The following is a 24,541-nucleotide window of genomic DNA, read 5'->3' on the forward strand; positions in this document are numbered from 1 at the left end:
GCTTTACGTAATAGTGTTAAATATTGGCACGTGATTATAAGATATTGAAATTGAGTTTTGGAAATTAAAGAATTAAGAGGAAAAGTCATTATTAGGCTGTATTTCAGTATTTATTAACAGATTTCTACAAAATTGGCTCATTGTATCTGCATTAAACAAACCAAATCTGCTGATTTCAGTAAACACGCTTGGTGCTTCTCCCCTATTAAAGTGTGTCCCGAATCAGAAGGAAACCATGCGTTTGTCAAAATATAAACCATGTGGCTGAGAAGGCGGAAAAGTGAAGTCACTGTTGCAGTACAGTGCAGCCCAACAGCTGACAGCTTCACAGTTCACCAACGACAGATCCTGACGCAGGCCAGGATGCCACCAGCTACATGCAAAAGTACAGTGCAGCTCAGTGCAGCGAGGTATGACCTAAGCAGAGGTCTAGCAGGCTCCTACAAACACAGTGCACCACAGTGTGGCTCAGACTGTCTGGGTTAGGAATAAACTTCAGTAAACACACACACACACACAACACAGTATGGAGGAGTACAATATGCAGGATGGAACGTTATACAACATTACATGACATCTTACATTCAGTGGACCGGGTCACATGCAGCGTGGTACAGATGTAACACAGGACGGTAAAACGCATTAGGCTGCAGTTTAGATGTGATGTAAACAAAATACCCTGAAGTACAGTAAAAGGATTCAAGATGGGGGACTGGAGGGGTGGGAGAATGGTAACAAGCAAGCACACATAAAGCCTGCCCCCCCCCACCTTCTCTCTGTCTCTCGCTCTCTCTCACCATTACAGCAGCATTAGAAGCTGAGCTGCTCAACTGTTCCAAGATGTCAGAACTACAAAGCTCCCTTGAATGAGGGAATGTGGGGCCCAGGGCAGCAAGGGAGTGTGGAACAGCTGGGCCAGTGGTGGGGCCTCCTGTTCCCTTGCTGGGACAAGACAAGGATGTCTGGCTGGTGTGTGTGTGTGTGGTGGGGGGGGGGGGGGGGGCAGTATGCATACAGGGGTCGGGGGAACGCTTCCGTCTCCTCAGGGTTGGAGGGATGGGACACAAGGATCACCAGAAAGGTCCCCTCACCCAAAAGGCATCAGGTGGGTGGGAGGAGGTGGAAGCACTGTTGTCGGTGATTTTCATGTCTATTTCAAGCTGTGACATTTCGCTGAACTGTGTTCGACGTGTGCATAGGACACATCAGTAAGAAGAGAACGTAAGCAGGGAGTAAGACAGAGCGGAGCATCTCCATCTGCCCACGCTCTGTGCTCAGGAAGACATGGGAAATTACAGAGGGGGAACACTTGTGGCTTCCAACTCGTCTTTGGTGTCAGAAAAGTGTGACTTAAAGAAATAGGAGGATGAAAGGAGACAAACTATTTTTGACAAATGTAAACATGAGCACAGAAAAAAAAAGAGAAAAACTATATAAGATTTCAGAGCATTTCGGGGAAGGGGTCATGTTGGAGTAAAGCTTCACTTTGTACTGCACGCCCTCATTTCCCAGAACATGAACACATATATGATGGTTGATGTTAGCTTGATATGACCCACCACGTACAGCTGGAAAATATGGCTCAGCTATTGCAATGAAGGCACAATGCAGGCAGCGGAAAGGGACTTTAAGTAACTACATCTGTATTCTCTGATGCAGAGGACCCACAATTACTGGCTGCAATGGAAATATGACTTTCAAAGAAAAATCTCAAGGCAAACGTTTAATGTAAACCACCATACGGTAAATGTAACCAAATGACGCGGGGCCTCATGAACAGGCTCTGTTGTTCATTTAAGACATGGCACCGCTCAAGAATCTCACTGTAATTGTATTGTTACTTGTTTTTATTGGTGTTTGTTTTTTCCGTGCTTTCGGGTTGTTGTCGTCGTCCGCATTAACGAGATGCATGTGAATTCGCCAGGAACTTTTCCGTCGACATAAAGATGCAACGAGCGATCATGAGAGCACCGATAAGCTTATTTACAAGCTGCACGCAGCATTCCTGCTGGGGGTGTGAGAGATTCTGGAGACCTCACAGTTTGTGAAGTTCACAAATTCCAGAGATCCTCATTTAAGGAGTTACAGGAGAGGATGCCGCAGCGTTGGCCATGCACTCGCTCCACACAGCACCATAAAGCAGAGTCTTTGGGAGCCATGGAACAAGATTAGCTTGCGTCTTAAAGCTGAACTTAAATGTGTACGTTTGTAATTATGCAATGGTTTGCCTCTTCCCTCCAGACTTACTTAAACATCTGGCATTGGGCACGACAGCAACGATAAAACCAAAGAAATGGCTCAGAAATTGTGAGGATTCAGCCGACTGCATTAGTAAATGAAGGCTTTTGTGCAGGTATTTGCGGCGTGCGCTGGAGGAGGACACGACAGATGATTCCTGGAGTTCCTCCTTTGGCCCAAACACTGCAGCGAACCAGCCAGTCACACCCAGCTGCAGCGACGATCGCTGCTGAGGTCTACTGTGCCGAGAGCCTTCTGCATGCTGCACGGAGCGTGTGCAAGAAGCCGCGTGCAAGCGTGAGCAATCGCACGCGGAGTTCACCACAGCCAGTTCACAGCGGGCGATTAATCACAACAATGTAAAGAAATGCTTTTAACAGTGTGTTTCTGATGCAAAATGACACTCAAGAGGAAAGAAATCACAAAAATCCTTCCTTCTACGATGAAGAGGGGTCAAACTCTGGCCTGACTGACTAACAGCATGGACACCGGTGATGTCCTCTGCTTTGAATCCTGGGCCAGCAGCCATCTACCTGCTGATACGCTCAATGTTAACATTAAGTGAGGCAACAATGCTCATTTCCTCAGTTTATTATTGCGCACACTGGTTGCACAAAGAGAGCAATCTTACACAATTCACTTCTGCCGTAGGACTGAAAAGAAAGCAGAAGGGTCTTTCTGTGGGAATGGAGAAAATTGACAAGACAGACAGGAGGTCATGTGGGAATGAAAGGCTAATGCCACGGCATCTATTGAAAGGAGCACCATCAGAAAAAGATCAAGGGCAGAACAAGGACACATACAGGAGGACAAAGGAACGGCGTTGAACTGGAATTCACATCATCATATAAATGTTAAACACCTAAATATGGAAGGACGTATAACCAGACTAGAAATGCAGTAACCTGACACATCAAAAGCCTATGTGTCTATGGAATAACTTGCTTCAAAAGCCCAGATGAAAGGGCAGCTCGCAGCAGACGCATGGACCGACTGAGACAAGTGGCACCGGAGCCACACTTCCAAATTTCCTCTCATTTTCCCATCAGGACCCACAACGAAACACAACCTACACTGCGTGAGATAAAACGCTACCAGACGACACTTGAGTCCCAAATCCCTGCAATGAGTCAATTAAACCTCCCCTTAGTCACAAAGCCAGGACGTGTGGTGACCTGACCAAGAACCCGAGTCCAGTGCCTGTGACTGTCAGACTGTGTCCGTCTGGCATAATGTGACCTGAGCTGAACGTACAGTAATGACATGTGAGCGTTGCGAGGGCGAATGTGGTGTTGTTACAGCTACAGCGTTAATACAGCATAATATTATCAGAAGGCATTTCAGGTGTGTGCACGCGGCGCCCATGCCTGTGTTTCTTGGCAGGTGTCGGCGCCCTCACAGTGTCCTCCGCAAGGGATGACTCACATGCCCTGACATCTGGCTGGGGTCCGATGGATTATTATGGGCCGCGAAGTGGCTTAACATTGCACATAATGGAAGGAAAAAGGGGAAAGCATAATATGCATTATTATAAAATGAGCCCTGTCTTTTACTGTGGGAATCCATGCAGCCAGCACCAGTTAGGGCAATTTCACCCTCTAGTAACCAAACAGTCAACTAGAAACGGGCAATGAGGCGTCGAATTGCTGCCGCGGCTTCCAGACGTTTAGTTTATAAAAGTTGGAGCAAGTGGAGAAACTTTGCTTCAGAGCGGCACTAAATCGTGACCAATGCTCCCGTCTGCTCACATACAACGTGCATAATAGCTGATTCTTCAGCTGAACAAGGAAACAGACATCGCTGTGACGTCGGGTGGACACCGTCAGGTCTAGTGTAAATGAAGCGGAGCTGTTGTGAGGAAAACAATAGCATTAACCGTGTATGGAAATGAGCTCCAGCCCCAAAGAAAAATAATGGGCAGTGAATTTATCCTCTCATCCCTTATTACAGCATCCCCCCATGGCTTCATCTGGGAGGGACAGTGGTGGAGAGAGGCTGTTGAAGAGACCCCCCTCCCTCCTCTCCCAGCACTGCCTCAGGAATGCTTTTCTTCTGGCCCCCCTTAGCCCCATGCGTAGACGCCCTCTCCGCAGGGTGTGTTTTGCATGTAAAGCAGGCTGCAGATGCTGTCCGCGAAAGAGACCAGGAGGGACAAGAGGGAGCGGGACACAAGGAGGCCCCACTGCCGTGCCACCCGCCTGGCCTGGCCTGGCCTCGCTCTGCTGCCACCCCCTCTGCATCTCCCCTCCGACGACACCTCTCATTACTGGACAGCAGCCCCCCCCTCACTTTTCCATTCCTGGCTCGACATGCCACCCCTCCATCACGCCATCCCATCCATCCGCCCCCTCGACCATCTCTCTGCCACCCTCCCAGCACACGCAGTTGTGCGTCTCCTGGGAAACGGCCTGTAGTTGGTGTATGGAGGCACGCTGCGCTCAGACACACACACACACACACACACACACACACACACACACACACACACACACACACACACACACACACACACACACACACACACACACACACACACACACACACACACACACACACACACACACACACACCCCAACACCACCCCAGTAGACAGAAAGACCTGCGAAACGACATCTGGACACGGAGAAGCAAAGAGAGCAATAAAGAGAGTGATCACTTAGAAACTTATCTTTTCAACTCTGTGTATGTGTATTCGGCCTGACGTACCTGCATTCAGGGGAAATAATTAACAAGTGTATGGCGTACATTAATATTGCACTTGACAGCAGACAGGTGGCCGGCTGGGAGCAGATGTTCTGAGGCAAACCACAAGGACTGAGTGAGAGAGAAACAGTGTTTTACAGCACATGTACTTATTGGATTTTCATAGCTGTTCTAACTCCCATCCATCTATATAGCGCCACAAGCATCTATTCAATTCAAAGAGAGTAAACTATAATAAATAAAAACAAAAATATGATTTCTTGGACACACAGGATGATATAATTGTTATTTGGACCGATTTTTCAGTTAGATGAATAGAATGCAACAGATGTGGATGTTAATAACAACTGGTGCTGCTTCACGTCTCCCTGTCACTGTGCGCCGTCGGTTCCTTTAGACTTCCTGCTCCTCCGTCTGCCGCACACAAAGCACCACAGTGTGGCCGGTCAGGGAGGCTGCAGCTGAGGTGACATAATGGCGTTTTCCATCCATGCAGCCTCTCCACTCCTACCGCATGCACTGATAATAACCTCTAGGTTTTACAGTACGCGGCCAGTCCTCACATGTGCAGCCTGTGATCCTAAAGGCCGCCTTTGTGAAGCCCTGCAATGCTTATATAGGCCGTAATCCTGCTCCATTCCATTTCATTTGTCAAGGTGTTAGTGCTTTGCAGGGTGTGACGTACATTCACACAGGCCGGTTTCCCTTTTGTGCTGCTATGTGTGATTATACTAAGAATTGCTGTGAAGCCGGTGAATGGCTTGAATGAAGCCACATTGGAGGAGTGGGGGAGAGGGGAGGGGCTGGGACCTGACTTAATCTACAGCCATTCACATAGCATAAAACATATCTCCAGCAACACCTGACAGAATATTGAGCAATGTCTTTGAGAGGATTTAGGGCCTTTTGAGCATCCTTCTGCTTGGATTTAAACCTCGATGACACAAAAAGGAACCATTAAATAACATGACTACACATTCATTCCCTCAGGTAAGGCTTGGAAATAAGGCGAGAGTTGATGCCTCCTTGTGAAAGGAGATGGATGTGTGGCCCATGCAGCATGGTTTGTGTTGTTTCACCCTGAGCAGCTTCAGCTCACCACATCTTCACTACAGTGACAACTCACCCTAGCGCCGCTGTGTGTGACTGTGGAGCTCTGGGGTCAGGAGGCAGGAGCCCTGGAAGGCTCCATGTAATGCTCTCGCATTTGGAACCACTCTCAGCCTATTGCAGATTCCTCTTCCTTGGCAGCTGCACAAGCTTCCCCTCTCTCTCTTTCCCTTTCGTCTTTTCATCAGTGCTGGCAGTGGAACTATAGACTACATTCTGCACTAATTAACAAGCTTTAGAGGAAGACCACCAAACTGATGGCACACTCGAAGCACACTTGCAGGGGGGACTCTCTTTCTTTATGTTATGATCTTTTCCACATCGTCCGTCCATCTCTCCGGATGTTGTGCAAAACACGACTTTTAAGCTACAGCACATGAAGCTCCATCAAACCTGAGCCTCCGTCTCCCAGACCACACGCACGCACACGTTCTCTCAGGTATTCACTGAAAATGCTCGCTGCCCTTTTCATTGACCCTTCCAACAACTCTTCCGTTGTGCTGAGCCGCGCAGTAAAATCCACCACACAACAACAAAGTGTACGTTATCTGAATATCTGGCTAAACATCCACAGTAGCCAAACTGGCCACTCTCCTCCTGATTATACAAATAGCAGCATTAAGCTGATGTTTAACAAGTTCATTATCTAGTTATACAGACACAGACATGGGTTAACTACTACTCTGAAGATGCTGCCCATAGATCTGATGTAAATGCTGTACAGGTATTTGTTCTCATGACAACTGTTAAGGACAGATTGGAATTGTTTTATTGTGTATTAAAATGGCACCGAACTATGTAAACCATATTCTTTAACACACTGTTGTCTTTTTCTCTTTCATGCCCAGCTGAGGAATATGGAAGATTGAAAATTAGGTCAACTCTTCTGCAATAATACAGTGATGGAGGCTGTTAGAACGTTTTTTAATCTATCCTCAATTCTTTATACCCGTTTGACTGTTTTAATTTGGGTTGTGATGCCTGAATATGAAATAGGCCGTTTCTGGCTAATAGCTGCTTTGATCCTTCCTGGGTTACAAGGAGGGCACTAAACAGCCCTCACTCATTCTCTACCACTTAAGCATCCCAGCTGTTAATCAGGCACTCACACTTATGGGCAACTTGGAATCTCCAGTCAACTCAACTGCATGTGTATGGACTGTGGGAGGAAACGGGAATATTGTGAGAAAACCCAGCCAGACACGGGCACATGCACACTCCACACAGTAAGGCACCTGGGCAGGCGCGGAATCAACCCCAGGACCTTCTTGCTGTGAATCAGTGATCCAATGACCAATTAAAAAATGTTAGAGCAAATTTCAATAAAGATGCAAATTTCAATAAAGATGCAATATTATCCAATAAACCATTACTGCAATCTTCATCTGACTGTACAAATACATATCTACAGCCTGAGAATTATATATAAAACACAAGGAGGGGGTGAAGAATTAAAAGATCCTAATCAAGGCACCAAGGACACGGTTGCTGAGCTGGCGTGTTAGTGATCGCACACAGCTTTCGGCTGCTACTGTAAGTGACTCTGGGATCGCTGGACCAGAGCAGGGCCGGTGCTGCTGCCATGCCTCTGCATTGTTTAGGTAGTAACGCAGGAGGCTATCGCGGCTTGGGCCGGCAGCTAGCCACGTGCTCCTCACCGAGGCCTGCATGAATTATTACCATCGTTCTGTTATCTCTCATCACGGTTCATTACAAGCAGACAATTGATCTTCAAGAGAAGCACCGCACTCAGGGGTCCTCCCACATGCCCTCAGAGAGGCAGAGACACACAGAGGGGGAAGAGGGGAAGACAGAGAGAGAGTGAAGGGTGAAACAGAGAGAATCCCTGCACTCCCAGCTGAAAAGGACAGAGGAGGATGGACAAAAACATATTGTCCGTGGATTTAAAAAGAAGGCTTATGGCATCTATGAAGCAAAGCAATGTGCTTTTAGAAGAAGAGAAGAATGAATCTGCCCGCTGATACACACTCAATGAGACGTACACTAGTGGAGCCATAGAAAAGGGACGAGAATTGAAAGGGATGGAATCTGAACCAAATGACACTCGAGTGTTTGGAAAATAAGGGACAGCTGCACAATAGGACACCAAAACAGCCTGCAATCTGCCCACAGATTGATGAAAAGACAGGGACTTGAATAGAAGTGCGACCAAATACATACAGACATACTGTCCATTCAGAGCTGGAGTAGATAAATAGACAGCCGTGAAAATGGACATGAAAGGTGAGGTTCTGCACTGATAAATGAACCAAACAAAGAGATAACTACAAAAGACTTCTGAAACAATTATCCTTTATCATTTTAAGTACACAAGTGCCACATGTTTCGCCCCTCAGATTTTTTTTACTAGTGTTCCACGTAATTTATACAAAAAAACCCACACAAAATTCGCACGGACAACTGGATGCCAGCTTAACACTTTAGCTGTGAGTTCAGCATAAGGAAACTGCTATCATTACACGTAATCACAGGCGATTACAAACCTGCCAGAGTCACTGATGAATCCCTGAATGAACGAGAGAGAGAGAACGAGGCGATTACCGTCCACGTCAAATGCAAGTGTCCCTTTACAAAGCTTTGTTGTATCTTAATGTGTGTGTGCATGTACCTAGTGCGTGTGTGCGTGTGTGTGTGTGTGTTTGTGTGTGTGTGTGTGTGTGTGTGTGTGTGTGTGTGTGTGTGTGTGTGTGTGTGTGTGTGTGTGTGTGGAGAGAGGTGAGTATCAGAGCACGCTCCTCTTGTCACTCGCTGTACGCTGCATAACACAGACATTTTCCATTCTGTCAGTGCAGGCAGCGAGCACACTGGCTCCTTCGAAACTCAGCCGCCACTTCATTAAATGACTTCAGACTCTTGGCAGAGTCAGTGGGAAAAGTCTATATTAACTGTGTGTGAGATCCATGGGGTGACCAACAAAGGCCATAGTTGTTCCTCTATGCTGGGTGCTGCTCAGGGAACTGCTGGGGCCTATCAGGGTCCCCCTCGGTTGCCCCATCAGTGTGGAACGCACGCTCCTCGCCTCTTCCTCCTCGTCTCTCGGGCCTCACATACAGAACACGCATACAGACCCACACAAGCCAAAAGGGTGCCCACAAGAGTCACGCAACGCTTTGGTGACCTTTGCCCTACTTTGCACAACATAGTGATAGTCAGTTACAGTATCCTGCAAAGCTGTGTGTGTCTTGGAGGGGCACACTTTTGGCATCATTATGCATGGTGCAGAATTAAGCCAAGTTGCAGTAGGTGCAGAACCAGTGATGAGCTGAGGAGAACGGCATGCGTTGGACTGAAGGACAGCACAAGCAATGGGGGTTGATGTCTAGTCTCGCAGATCAATGTGACGCCGGCCTTATTGTTTAGCGGGGATTGAGATGAGAGAGAGGCAGCCTGATGGTAACGAATGGGCAAGATGAGAAGCTGGAGACAGAGCGCACCTTTTTATCTGCTCAACGAGGGTCCAGAGTCAGATCCTATGGGTAGAAGTGCCAGTGGATCAGCTACTAAGACAGTCACAACCTAAAAACTATGGACAAAAAATAGAGGAAGAGCAAAGGACTATGAAGTTGAGGCAAAGACATAATATAAAGTAACCAAATAACAGAAAGTAACAGAATCCACTAACCCTCATTAAACTAGATACAGGGAAAAAAGAATACTTCTCACTTATGATCTACACAAGTTTATTATGTTCCATAAACGATGAAAAAAATCTATTTAGGTGAAGAATCCCTGTTTAATCACACAACATCAATTCAGCCTCACTGCTTTGTATCCACAGAAAAGCTCCCACTCCAGCTGTAAAGTCAGTGGGACTGACTTGATTCAGCAGCACTTGTGTGGCGACCTTTACCAAGTCTGGTGGATTTATTTGTTCTAATTAAGCAGGTTAGGGCCACATGCCTTCACAAATTAAGTCATTCATCTTGATGTGACAGGCCGGGGAAGGAAAGGCCAATTAGCCTCAAGAAAAGGAGCAATTTCTTCAATACCGGGAGGTGAAGGTTCTGTCGAAGAGGGTTACTGTTACATTTGGACATAATAGAAGACTGTGAATGTAACTTTGCATAATGCTGTAGCTGTTAGAACTTCAACCGCGGCCGACATTTCTTCGAAGTTGTGTTTGGACTGTATGAACTACACAGAACACCGGGTCCTGTTGCATATTACCTGCGCTTATGATGTCAGCAGCGTGTTTCACAGTGTGTCAACAACAGTTAACCAGGTCAAACTCATGCATCCACTGTACTACACAAGAGAGAACACCACTTCTATTCTGATTTTTAACTCTCATTGACGCCGACGCCATTCGATCTACAATTTCAAAGCAAGGTTTGGAGCAAGACACTCAGAGCTGGCCAACTGAGCGCAGCTTCCTGCGTGGCGCTGGGGTTGAAAATAGTCCACAATGTCTAGATCAACAGAGGCTGGAGCCAGTGGGGGTTTGGAGGTGGACTGAGGCGACCCAGTGAGAGGCCTCCTCCACGAGCCTGCATAAACACGGTTAGCTGAGGAACCTAGGTCGTTTCTGCTGCACGGCCACGACAGTGAGTGTGTGTTGTGAGTGCTAGGCATTTGTCGATGCATCAAACGGGGCCTGGGGGTGTATGCGTATAAGGTAGGGTAGAGCATGGCATGTGCAGCAGATACACACCTACGCAAAGCTTATTGGAAAGTGTTGCTCAATCAACGTCCACTTTCAAGTCAAATCCACCGCAAGACACAGGAACCTTCACGTGACTGCAGAGCATCCTGAGCCGCCCACCGCACAAGGAGAGTCAGGGCAAGCGGAGGAATAACACGCGGACACAATATGGCTCAGTTTTATTCACCGTGGGGTTTCACTGAGAAATATTTGGAGTTTCAACATCCTTCCTACTGTATGTAAGCAATTTTAAAAGGGCTCCCTGTCTCTTATTGGCCTCTTTCTCTCTACCCCTCACACAAACACTATTATATTTTATTGAGTCTTGAAGTTTTTGCACTATATTTCTCAAAATAACGTTAAAAGAATCCTTAAATTGCTACAGGACGTAGTTTATTTTAGTGTAATTTGATAATTTTAGTCTAAAACCAGTTGAATATGGTTTGTGATAAATCTAGTAAAACCACGTTAAAATGAAGGCATGCGTCCTAAAACACCTTTAAAAATGAATTCATTGCCATGACTTTTCTGCTCTCTAGTGGTGATCTACGAGATTAGCAGTGGTGACTACTGAGGATTAAAGGGCACACGATCATATTCTACCATTAAGCTTATAGAAGAACATCCGTAATATGTACTTTATTAACCATTATTAAAAAAGTGTGTGCGTATTTATTTATAATTGCAAGATAACACCTTGTCACAAATCATGGTGTAGAACAGGTTTATTTTTTAACAAGCTAATTGTATAGTATGCTAACTAAATTATACTCATAATAAATAGGTTATTTCAAAATAAAATGAATAAACAAAAAACATTAATACCTATTTTTGTAGGTATTTTGTAGGCTTTTAAACCAACGTTTTTATTTCAGAATAATTAGTTTTACAGTTTTGTAACAGTGTAGCTCAGGCTGATACAACCCTGTGTGCACATCTAGCAAATGCTACTAAGTACAAACTTTAAGGAGGATTACTGCATTCTACTGTGTGCGTCACACTCATCACTGAGCGGCATAGATGCTGAAAGGATGACTTGCGTTGTACAACGCTTCCACTAGAGGTCAGAGTTCCACCACCTTTTAGCTGAACCCTTCATAAACGGTACATAACAGAAATAAGGAAAAGTTAAATCTGAACAAATCAACCGCGAGAGTTGAATTGGAGGATTCTCCAAAAAAAGTTTAAACCACAATCTTGACATTTACTTCAAAAGACAATGTGATGTTTTGAAGTTGGTGTAAAGTTGTACCTCTAATGACAATGCTGCAGAGCAAACTTGTCCTTGTGTTTGAGTTTTGCACTGATGTAGAGATCATTTGCAAGATACTGTAGGTTTAAAATAACAAATCCGCTCGACAGGAGCGGAGCCGCCTTCCGCTAAAGGTAGATGAAAAAAAAAAGTCTACCCGGCACACTTCATGACATAACAAGTGTGAGAGTACCTTTGGGAAATGCTTTGACATGCCTTGACGTAGGCACCCGGGGGAATTTTCAGCACTGCCTTGCCAGCAGCTGTTCTACCTAAAACGCAAAAGCCAAGACACACCTTAAACAGCTGAAATGTCTGACTAGGCCTGCAAACGAGCCACAAAAGGCATACTTTGATTGCAAAGAAGATAACAACAGCTTACCCTATGTGTATGTATATATTATGTGTGTATATATATATATATATATACACATATATATAATTTTTCTTTTCTACTTCACTGATCACACGACAAGCCTCAGCAATCACGCAGGAGCACACACTGTTTCTTTTAATCATGCAAAGCTGTGAATCAGAGTAAACAAATAATGTGTGTATGGCAAAAGAATGCCAGTACTTTAAAGAGACGTTCTGTCCTTTTAAATCCGATGCTGTAGACAGAAGTCCTGGGTGTAAAATGTAATCTGGTGTGAATAACTAATCTAAAATGCAGACTTTTCATCTTACACTGACGCTTTAATGTGTAACCCATGTAAGTCCCTCCTTAAAGTACAGTATGTAATCCAGCATAATAGGAATTGCCAAGGCAGGATGTTCTTCCTGTAGCACAGCTGCAGAGACTCGTAGTTGATTCTGGTCCAATTCTATAGTAGACACATCCAACGTGACACCGTTCTTCCTCCTCCTCCTCCTCCTCCTCCTGCTGCACTGAAAACACTAGTACGGCGCCATTAAAGAGCCCTTTCTTTCTCATCCTTGTCTCCTACTTATTCCAGCTGTCTGACATGATGATTCACTGACTCTTTGTATCTCCTAAATCAGCTCCGTGCGCCACCCCACGTCCCACACTTAGTGTAGCGATGCTGAGCAGCACCGATTTACAGAAAAAAGCTACAGCTTTACTTTGGTTTGGCTGCCAAGTTTCGATTTTCGAGTGTGGAGTGAAAACGTTCTTGTTACTTACATCATCTGTTGGACACGTCGCAAGATGAACAGGGTTTTACTTCATAATTTCGATAACTAATACCGAGAAAGACAAGTAGTCATTTCTGGCAAAATGTTTGATTCTCATATGACTCATCAATCAATGTGACACATCAGATCCATCTGAACTGCGTGACATGACTGCTGTGCAACAACTGTTTATCTCCAAGCAGTGACGCGGTCGCGCTGCCTTCGCTCAGCTGGCGGTGGACGCGAACACGAACCTGAGTCAAAGCAGGAGTTGTTTGGTTTCTCCACACGTTCATCACGTGAATGCTGCATAAATGATGACAAACGTTCAGTGATTTGGCGTTTTGTCACATGAATGACACTCAGCTTAATCCTCATTGTCGCCCCGCTGCATTGTGCTTTTGAAGCAGCCGACGCCACAGACTCCCCCTCGCTGTTCACGTTCCGCACGCCTTGTTTGTGTTTGGTTACTATGACAGGAAGCAATGACGTCGTTTCATGTAAGTCAGCGTCTTGGTTATCTGTGACAGCGACTCAACAGGAAACAAACTATTCACTTGACTCCATTTGAGATTACTGACTACGTTCCTCTTTTATCTCACAGCTGCACAAATATCACAGTACATGTGTACATGGTACACAATGTACACACTATCATCTGAAAAACATTTTGGTTTCAGCGTTTCCTTGGCAGCCAACAAGTTTTTTCTTTAGATGTAAAGTCAAACATGAAACAAATGATGCACGACCAGACCCGATATCTACAGTGAGTAAAAACACTTATTCGTTTGCTCCACAACTTCAGCCAAACCACAAAAAGCCAGTAGTGGGATGGCTTTAAGCCAGGTAACTACAATTTGTTCAACCACTTATTTTCATTGCTCATGCTCATTAGTTAATTTATTTATTTGAACTTAACATTACTCAGTTTTGTAGTTTACAACGACCCATTTGTGAAGTTAATAACTTAAAAAACTCAGTTGTCACCAATTCAAACCTCAGTACCTGTTTATCACTGTGATAAATGACTAAAAAAAATCGTTTCTGGGAGACGCTGAAGTGAAGGAGTGGAAGTGAAATTCTTTTTGCCCCATCGATTATTTTTGCACTTTCCGTTTTACTACAACTTAACACCAAACAACCAAGTGACTTCAAGATCAACAACACAAGCAAGTATTTTAGTCAGTGTGGATAAAATACTGTAACTGCAATAACAAGCCTGCAAATCTTGTTGTATACTCTGCTAAGCCTAACAAAAGCTGTTTGTAAAATTCAGAGAAGAATGACTGCACGAGAGCGAATTTCTACTAAACAGAAAAAAACACACACTGACAAGAGTACAAAAACAAAAGAGGGCACAAAAGCAGCCAAGCCACAAATGCACAAAAGACGCATCACACTTCCAGAGAGGTTCCAGAGAAGATCACGATTACGCATAGAAAATACCCTCCCCAACACACACACCAGGCCCAAGATTCAGCCAGGTTAGTCGTGCAGCCACTCTGACAGGAAGCTTTTCCCTCCCCCCCCCCCCCCCCCCTCCTCCAGATGAGGTGGGCGTGCTGGGGGAACGCACAGCATGCAGATGTTGATGTTCCACAATGAAAGTTGTGCCCACATCCGTTCAAAGTCAAGACCTTTGCAGCCTATAGCAGCCTGTTGAGACAAAAACAGAGGCGACAGCACGCGCCGAGCAGCGCCGGTCCACCGAGACGACGGCAGCTTCCCTAAAGGGAAAGTTCAGTGTGTGGCTCAGTGAGTGAGTTGAAGAGAAAAAAGTCGTTCAGGGTAAGCTTCAATTTGAAAAAGTAGCTGTCATTAACAGGCTTTTAAACCCATTTTATACATTATAAGGAGCTTTTAAAACATAATCCAACCCTTGATCACTTCAACCTGTCAGCGTCTACTCGTTGAGTCTATGGATTTGCACATGTCCTTGTCTCACACTTAAAAAAACAGCCAAAGAAATTCTCGATACCTGTATTTAACACCACCGGGACACATTCAGAGTCTGTCACTGGGCAAAAGTTAAGTGGTTTTCAATGAACTCTGCTCCATCATTAGGCTGAAATTACTCAGAAAATTACCCAAAAGCTTGTTAAGTCTACCTGCTTCTCCAAGGGCCCTTATTCGACCTGAAACACATAATGGCTTCCTGGTAAAGACATAAAGAACGAAGCAGCGTGACGCGCGGTGAGACGCGCGGTGTCACGGCGACCGTGCGGCTTCAGGCGCCGTCACGCGGAGGTGGAAGCGAGCATCACCGAACCCTGCGTTCCACCGACAAACACAATTACTACTTATTATACACAACAACGTCGTAGAAGACGTTTATAGTGTACGTGGGTGTTGCTGCGCGCTCGGGACAAATGTGTAACGTTTCGGGGCTCAGTGACGTCGACATTGTTGAGTTAACGTTACTTTCCGTTACACGAAGGCTGTGACCGTTACTGCTCTCGCTCCATCGCTTGTAAAGTAACAAACACAGAAGACGTTGAAACTCTCCATTAGTTGCGCTGCGCGTCAGCTGTTTTGCACCAGCGCCACAACTACTACTGCCGATAGTACTACTACGAGAGTCACGAGAGCACAAACACAGGCGCCGCGCGAGCGAGCGCCCGAACGCGCTGCGGACATTTAAAAGTGCGACGTAGCTCACCTGTCGCGACGCTTCCCGCCGGACCGCAGCGCCGCGGCCTCTCCGCGTAGTAAACACAAAAGACTAGGCGTCAAACAGCGCGTGAGAGTTGTTTACAAAGTTTCGCCGCGAACTGCGATTGGTCCAAGTGAAGTTTGGTCGACGCCCCAAACCTCGGTCACAGGGCCGGGTCTCAAACGCTGTTTCCTGGACTCGCTGCCTTCCTGTAGATTCTCTCCGAGGGGAAGGAGGCGCGCTAGTGCACGCGACGAGTGAAATAGACCATATGCGGCCTGATAGTTACGTGTACGGCGACGTTTTCAGCTTTATTTAGCTTGATTAGCCAACTTCAACTATACACAGACCAAAGGAGAAGATAAAACAGCTAAATACAAGATCCAATCTTTTAAACACTATAAATTTCATGCTATGGCTTCTCCACTTTTACTGTTTAACTTCTTGATTTGTTTAATCAAAGCAGGTTTATTGGTGTTTTGTAGTTTCTTCGACCTGTCAATGTGTCATTTGATATGTAAGCAGAACAAAAAGCAGCCTTCTGCCGTACAGTAGGATTATAGTAGGTGCCCTCTGAGCAGAAATTATGCAACAGTGATTTTGCACTTGACTGTGACTATACAGCCTTCATCACCCTTAAGGCTGCTACACCTGGAAGATGTACTGCATTCCCTATACTGTAAATCAACATTTCTCTGAATTCTGACTTGTGGTGTGTCAACAACAGACAACTCTTCCTTGGGCAGAATACATATACAAACATGAATAACTTATAAAATAATAAAACCCTCAGCAGTTTCTGGTTCCTATAGAAACTGTGTCCTTCTGCAAGTGTGATACTGTATGTGCCTACTGTGATTATGTGACGAGTAACACTGCACGATGCAGAATGTTGTTGGGGCATCACAGGCAACTCTGTAAAAGACCGGATGATGAATGAATCCAAATGCAACACACACACACACACACACACACACACACACACACACACACACACACACACACACACACACACACACACACACACACACACACACTCTGCCAAATAACTGTCTCGCTCTAATAAAGCTGTTAACTGTCAGCTCTCCTGACTAATGTGTTCAGCCCAAACGTCTCGGTGGAGCTGAGTTCATTAAGTTCACATTAAAAGTTTAGGAGCATCTACAACTACTACTCCTGCTAATTTGCAAATTAGTAGTTAAGGCTCTCTACAAACAAGCTCTAGAGATTAATCCCCTGCCAGTGGTGAATAAATACTCTTAATTAGCATGATACAAAGAAATAAAATAAAATTATTTTAATTTCTTAGACATTCACAAAATTGTAGTTAAATATGAAAAAGTCAACAAGTAACTACAACCAAACAGTCATGTCCTGCACTATGCATGGCCACAGTTAATTACCTATCTATGGGTAGAGCGCTATCTAATTAACATCTACATGAATGAAGCAGTAGAAACAGTACAGTAAAGTACATCTACTCAAATACCATGCAACCTTTATGAAAAAATGTTGTTGGAATAATAAATAAATGGTTTTCATTCTTGTACATTTACTATATACACACACACACACACACACACACACACACACACACACACACACACACACACACAAACACACACACACACACACACTTCTATTCAGCAATGTAATGATATCAAGAAGAAAAGCTTCTTGATTTGTTTCAAAACACTATGTGTAATCACTTCACAAGGTTTACTAACCATGCTGATAAATACTTTACACAATAATGAATAATAAACGTATTGATGCATGAAATGCGTGTGGTTTATTCATTGTGCCACATGCATCGGCTTTGTGAACAGCTTGTGGGTCACACACAGACATGCAGTTTATAAATATATCACCCTGTAACTGTTCCATCTATAGCATATATCACTTTGTTGCTGCGTATGTGTAAAATGCTGCTACTTCCTTAGTGGTTAGAGTCAAGACGTGGGTGACCCTTCAGATACAGTAGGGAGGTAAAAACTGTACACTTTACTTTACTTTACTAACTTTACTACAGCAGAGTAAAGGAGTGGTTACATGCTATACTGTAAAAAGTGACTTTTATAAATGCCTCTTATGTTTATATGATTATAAGCCCGCAACAGAAGTGATGAAGATTTATAGATGACTGAAAAACCATCTTGAATTCTGCAGCTGTCGTCCACTAAAGATTTTACTTGTCTGCCTGAATTTGTTGTGCGCTGCTTAATATGATGGATTTTACTCCATGCTGCCAGAAAAGTGGCGCATGAAAGACTAGAAGTGACCTTGGTCAGCAACTGTGAAAGGAACTAAATAACAAATGAAGACAAAAAGTCCCCAGGACCAATCAGTAAGCCTTCGCCCTGCTGCCAATATGTACATTAACTTGTAAAATCCCATTTGTTAATATGTAATTACAGCCTAAATTGATTGAAGCTCCTTTCCAAGCATTTTAATGCCCTCTTATCTACTCGTACAGTCTGCGGTGTGAGCGGAATATCAATGTTTGTATCAGCAGCTTCGAAGAGTTGCCCCCATTTTGCAGGACCAGACAAATGTAATATTTCTGAGTAGAGCGCTGTAGTGAGAACTCACATGTGTATAATAACGTACATGTACTGTATGTAGGTATGCCACCGGCTTGGCCAATTTAATACGTTATGATTTCCTGCTGCATAAGTGAAAGTCATCCGTGCTTCTAAAGCTCAAAAAGTAGGTTCCTAATAATTAATGAATTTCACCAGACGAGCCAGAAATAGAATCTGCCTTTGCGGTGGGATCGCATATAAAGTATAATACAGTGGTGAATTGAACTAAAGAAAGGGCTCTGATCGCACAAAATAATTATCTTGCCTTTAAAAAAATGTTTCTGTAAAAGTGAGCAAGTACAGTTATATACTGTAGGGCATGAAACAAAGTGTTAACACAAGACAAAGAAACTTTGGGTCAAAGTTCAATTAATGCATCATTCACATACGGGAATATTTGCACTTTGGTACGTTTTTGGTTCTATTTCTGTGAGAACACACTGACGAACATGGGGGCAATCAGGGATTTTGGGGATGAAACATACATGTAGCTGCTACAGTTTCACACTTTTTGTTATGTTTCTGGCAGGAACCGTACAGTACAGTGACCTTCCTGGTAAAATAGAGGGGTGAATAAAATGCAGGCCTGAAAGTTGATGGAATGCAAAGTGCATTAGTATATTAAATACATAAAATAATTTCAAAGCAAGTGAGTTTGAGTTTTCATTCTAGCGTAAAGTACAGCTTTAGTTTATAAAAACTTTACTGCACTAAAGTGGAAAACAGATTTGATTGCTTTTACTCAGCCGCTCTGTTGCTGTGTGGACTAGATCGTTTTACGATAGGACAGAAATGGGACAGCAAGTGAAAAATGTAAAGAAAAAAGTGAATCAATTTACAACCCAGCCATCAGAGGTGTGTTATACATTGTAAATGACAACAATGTGTGTGTTTTGTGCGTTTCAGGTCAATCTTTAGCCCAGTTGGTCTATTTGGGAGCAATAATAAAGGCGTTTCATTTGAATGCGGGCTTCTCTTTTCACCACTGTGAGCGGTTTTCTCCGGCGGCAGCTCCGCGGGGCTCATTTCCACAACGAGAGGTGGGTGCGCGATGACAATCGCGTTCTTTGATTGCGTCGCTTTCAAGGCCGTCCAATCCCTCGGGGCGACGGCTGCAATTGAAGCAGGTGGACGGCAGCGTGATGTCCTGGCTCTCAGGCCGCTTCGCTGACGGATCGCCCAGTCCGGCCGCCTCCACAGCGCTGTGGTGTGAATGCCGGGATTCCCTGTCCACTTTCAAGCGCTGGTGTTCACCCTCCACACAGGTTCCGGGTTCAAATCCAGCCTGTGTCATCCCCGGCTTGTTCTGTGATGGCTCTTTTGTTGTAGGATGCGTAGCTCGGGGCAGAGAGGAGGAGCCCGTCTGCACCATCCTAGAGATACAGAGTGAAAAACAGCATCCTTCAAGGCTGTGGCCTGAAAATCCAATTATCTGTGCATTTATTTACATTGTGCCTTGTTATATTATCACATTTCTGTTGTTATTTAGCTCTGAACTGTCTGCGCTATAAAAAACACTGAACTATCCTCAAAGTACAAAGTACCTGTTTAAAGACTTTGGTCCATGTACGTATGCATCCTTCCTTTTCCATCATAAGCCGAACACCTTTCTCTGACAAAGTCTGTGCACTGACGTGTTTTTATTCCATTTAATTAGAATTTATGCAAATCATGAGGAAAACAGCACGCGAAGGAAAAAAAAAAAGCGTGAGAAACTGATTGCTTAATTAAGAGCCAAAGTTTTGATCTTACTATTCATAGTAGCTGCGGCAGATCTCGCCCGTTTGTTTCATTACGATGCTAAAGCCATAGGCTCTGCTGAGGGTTACACTACGGCGCAGCAGTAATGAAATCAAAGAACTGAATAGCAATGAGGAATTGTTTTTCTTTGTTTCCTAATCCTTCTTTCTAAAGTAGAACAATGTAGATGCGCGCCTAGTAGATAGGATTGAGGGGCTGCTAATTATTTGCAGATGCCAGATAGCAGCGGGCTCGGGATGAGAGGAGACTTAAAACAATACCCAGAAAAGCAGTGCAAGTCAGAGACAATCCAAGAAATTAAAGAAATATATGAGGCAGTTACTTGTATGTAAGAAGCATATGAATTATAGATAACCCACAAAGAACAGAAGCTGTTGTAATATTTATTTTCATCAAAAACCTGCTTCTGAAAAAACAAACAAAAGAAACGTCTCAGCAATGTGTCATTAAAGAATTCTGCTAATAAAAAAGTTACACACGCGCTCACACAGGTGCAAACAAAGCGAGCGCACGTACGAGCTGTCGTGCTGGACCAAATCAATGCTCCTGTTAGGAGCTAACTGGATGGCCGTGAATTATTTAACTCAGCTGCTGTAGCTTTAACTCAAACAGAATTTTAAAATAAAAAACTCCTAAGTTTTGACAAGTTTCGGTTCAATTAATCATTGTTCGGCAGATGAAAAACAACTTAACGGCTGAAAATTAATAAAATGGCAACACCATCACAACATCATAATTACATGCAAATATTAGAAGCCACTATTATTTGGGCCCAAGCCAACAAGAGCTTGTAGTCGATGTACTATTACTTCCTCTGCTACTGAATAGACAGTACACACATACTGTACTCTAATTGCTCCCCAGCAGGTTCCACCTGACGCCTCCTGAATGAACACAGGGAAATCAGCGGCCCAATGGGACGGTGGGAAAACTGATAGTGCTGTTCCCTGGTTGATGGCTTTTTGTGTGACACTCACACTGGGACGCCCAGGGACCGCTACTGGGATAATTAGCCCAGTGCCAAGTGCTTAATCCCCATCTAAGCCATTAGCCTGTAAAACAAACAGAGGTCCTCAGATTGAAGGTAATTAAGAGCGATCCCTGACATGCACGACGAATGCATTCCTCCGAGCCGAGCTCTTCAGCTTGTGTTTAGCAGCAGCGGTGCACGTACCTGTGCACGGTGAACACACACCCCGGCGCCACAAACGCCGCGTCCACAGCAGAACGTCTCTTTTTCTCCTCTTCAGTCTGGATGGACACGGCCCCATTTTTCCGGCCCCTCATTTCCAGTCATGCCCAACGTACGGCGCCGTCAAATTTAACCGTCTGGATATTACGGCCGCCTGTGAGCAGGTGGATCTGTGTTCTCTGGCGACGCATGTCTGTGGAGATCCCGCGTGAGATTTACGATTCCCGGCCAAAGCAGCTCTGCTTGAGTCCCCTTATTTAATTCCTGTTGTCATTACTGACTAATTTCTATCAGTCTCACCTCACTACATTGATTGCGGCATGGAAACATCAACTCTGCCCTGTGGACAGAGCTCCGTATCACACATATCACGGACTTGGAGAAAGAATAATATGGAACGCTCACACAGCAGATGGAGATCACACGCTACATAATCGCCTGATTTTATGAAATGTTTTTATTGGGCTCATCACAGCAGCTACTGTAACGTATGTTTTTGTGCTTGTGAAGTATTCATCTATGTCAGCTGTTAATGGTTTTGCCCACCAAGGACACAAGGAAGCCAAATGGGGGAGAACACAAAATCCATCACTTTTAATCTTTGTGGCTCTTATGTAATACCGTTCTGAATGCAACATTAATTTACAAGCGAGAGGGCGGCTTCCAGACGACCTCACCCGAGCCTGGTGATCCTGGTTACAAGGCTTCATGTGCTCGAGACTTTCAAAACGAGCTGGCAGCCCCGCAGTAGAACCTGTTCTAGAACTTGTCCTCCTACGTATATTTGTGTTGTTAGCCTCGTAGTTTTTCTTGTTTTACACGTGTCTTTTTTATAGTGGTGCTATAGTAACAAATTGCTATATTTGTGACAGACAAAACCACCAGGGCCCTGCAGGTACGTGTCACTGCCAGTAGGGGGCGGACGAGTACACAAAGTGAAGAGTACAGGGACCTGTGTGGCACCAGAAAGCACAGGACTGATGAAGTCATCTGTTTACGAGATACATCAAGGGGGAAATTTGATATTTTTCCTGTATATTCTTGCCCTTTTCATTCCAGACAGATGGCTGCAGGCACGTATGGATATGTAACAGAGACATTCATAAACATATACTTGTTAAAGTGAAAATAAGATGCACATGAAAAATGAGAAGTCATGTTAAGACATGTTGCACACACATACACACATACATATTCTGCTACATCGCTCTATAGCTGAAGGCTTTGCACCAAAGAGATCTCTGATGTAAATCTGTTTTTACAGCGGGTACACATGATGTCAGCCACCTTTCAAAGGTCTTTTTTCCCCCCCAGTAAACAGAGTTCTTCATCTCACCAGGGGCTCCAGTGCAACAGCCAACCTCAGGTGTATTGAGACCACCCACTGATCCATCTGGGCCGCACGGATTCACATATAACATCCTTGACTTTTCCCGAACGGAGAAAGAAGCAGCAGAAGAAGTGTGTGTGTGTGTGTGCGTAAATGCTGTTTCATACCACTCTCATCAAAATAGATGAGCTAAATTCCAAACCGATAGCAGCTGTTAATTTGTACAATAGACTGCGTGTGTATAAAGCAGTAATCAGAGGCCTTGGCTGCATATGGATACACAGCATCAACTGGCATTACAGTGAATACACTTGTATTTTTAGATATTTGCTTTTTTTATATAACTTGCATACATTTTCCTTACAACTGGTAACTACTACAACTAGTGTAAATAATAATTTACAAATCGGTAAAAACATTTCAGCATAAGAGGAAATTGCTTTGTCTCACATCAATATTCCCTGTTTGTATGTAAAAACAGCGAACATAAATGATTCAAATATGTGATGGTCCCCGGTGTAGTTCTGTCTGGTCTCCCAAACACCAGCTGAAGGTCACAGTCATATTTGCCCACTGTATCAGTGGAGTGGAGGGAATGATTAAATTAGGAGGTCCAGATTATTGAGGCAAGACGCTGTGATCAGAGTGAAGTGAGTCACTTGATTAAATAGAGCTCCGCTACTGAAACTCTGCGAGGTACACAACAAACTAAGGTGGCGTCTGAAATTAGACAGGAAATCACATTTCCCCGCCAGCGGAATGACGTTCAGTGGGCAGAGTGGATTTTCACAGTTTGGCTGTTGCCAAGCTGCCTGAGGGAATACTGGATCCAAATTTCACATAATTACACCATAATTGCCCCAAATATAATTTGCTTAATTCAAAACCATTATATATCAAAGCTAACATGTTTGTTCAGAAGCAACCTAATAATGGAATGACCTTTGAACCATCTAACAGATGACACGTGGTAGGCTTGGTTTTTTGGGGATAAATCTTCACAGCCATTATAAATGGTGTTTCTGTACAGCTAATATGTGTGTGTGTTTGGAGGTTGTTGGGCGCTTGTGGCCGGGACCAGTCGCACACCTCAGTCACACAACCTTTGACTAGGGAGGGCAGCACAACATTGCTTTTCAGTCTACTACTAGTTCTGAGTAACCTTGGCACCACTGAACTACTAGAAAATCCCTGTGTGTAGGTTAGAGAGTATCTGTCAAACATTCACAGACGTACAAGCATTCAGAGAATTTGAGAGAACTGGCAGCGTTTTTGTGGAATTTTTCAAAGGCAGCATTGGACAAATTAAAAAATGCGAGGCTGTCAGGGAATATATATAGCTAAATCTAAAATTACCTGCTACAACAGCCCAGTGTATTCCTGACAAACATGTTATTCCACTACCTGGCTGCAGGGTGTTTGGTTTTGCCGAACACTGCCGCTAAAAGATACAAAGAACTGATCTAATATGAATGTGGAGTGAACAAGAATTATTTCATCTTGCCTGTAGAACTGACCTGTTTATGACTGACCAGGGTTTATGTTTTGTCCAATGACAGCTACTTTAGAACTGTCTTTAGTAACAACAAGAACCTTAACATGAGTAGTAGGGTAATGGATGGATGGATTGATGGATGGATGGATGGATGGATGGATGGATGGATGGATGGATGGATGGATGGATGGATGGATGGATGGATGGATGGATGGATGGATGGATGGATGGATGGATGGATGGATGGATAGATGGGTGGATGGGTGGATGGATGGGTGGATGGATGGATGGATGGGTGGATGGATGGATGGATGGATGGATAATTGTGCAGTGTACTATTAGAGTCATCTCAGTTGTTCTTCAGTCTTTGATAATGACCTTAATAACTTAATAACTTTCCATTTTATAAGCGCTAAGTAGTAAGT

The 24,541-nt window shown here is 44.3% G+C and overlaps 1 long non-coding RNA gene across 1 annotated transcript in view; it reads right to left on the bottom strand.

The window, feature by feature from the left end:
- LOC114857069 (uncharacterized) overlaps window positions 1–15,999 on the bottom strand; it is a 75,243-nt gene extending 59,244 nt beyond the window's left edge. The window contains exon 1 of the long non-coding RNA XR_003786168.3: window positions 15,760–15,999. This is a non-coding gene — a long non-coding RNA (uncharacterized LOC114857069). The remainder of the gene's footprint in view (window positions 1–15,759) is intronic.
- Between the last annotated feature and the right edge of the window lie 8,542 nt (window positions 16,000–24,541).

This window comes from Betta splendens, chromosome 6 (genome assembly GCF_900634795.4).
Source record: "Betta splendens chromosome 6, fBetSpl5.4, whole genome shotgun sequence".
NCBI lineage: Eukaryota > Metazoa > Chordata > Actinopteri > Anabantiformes > Osphronemidae > Betta > Betta splendens.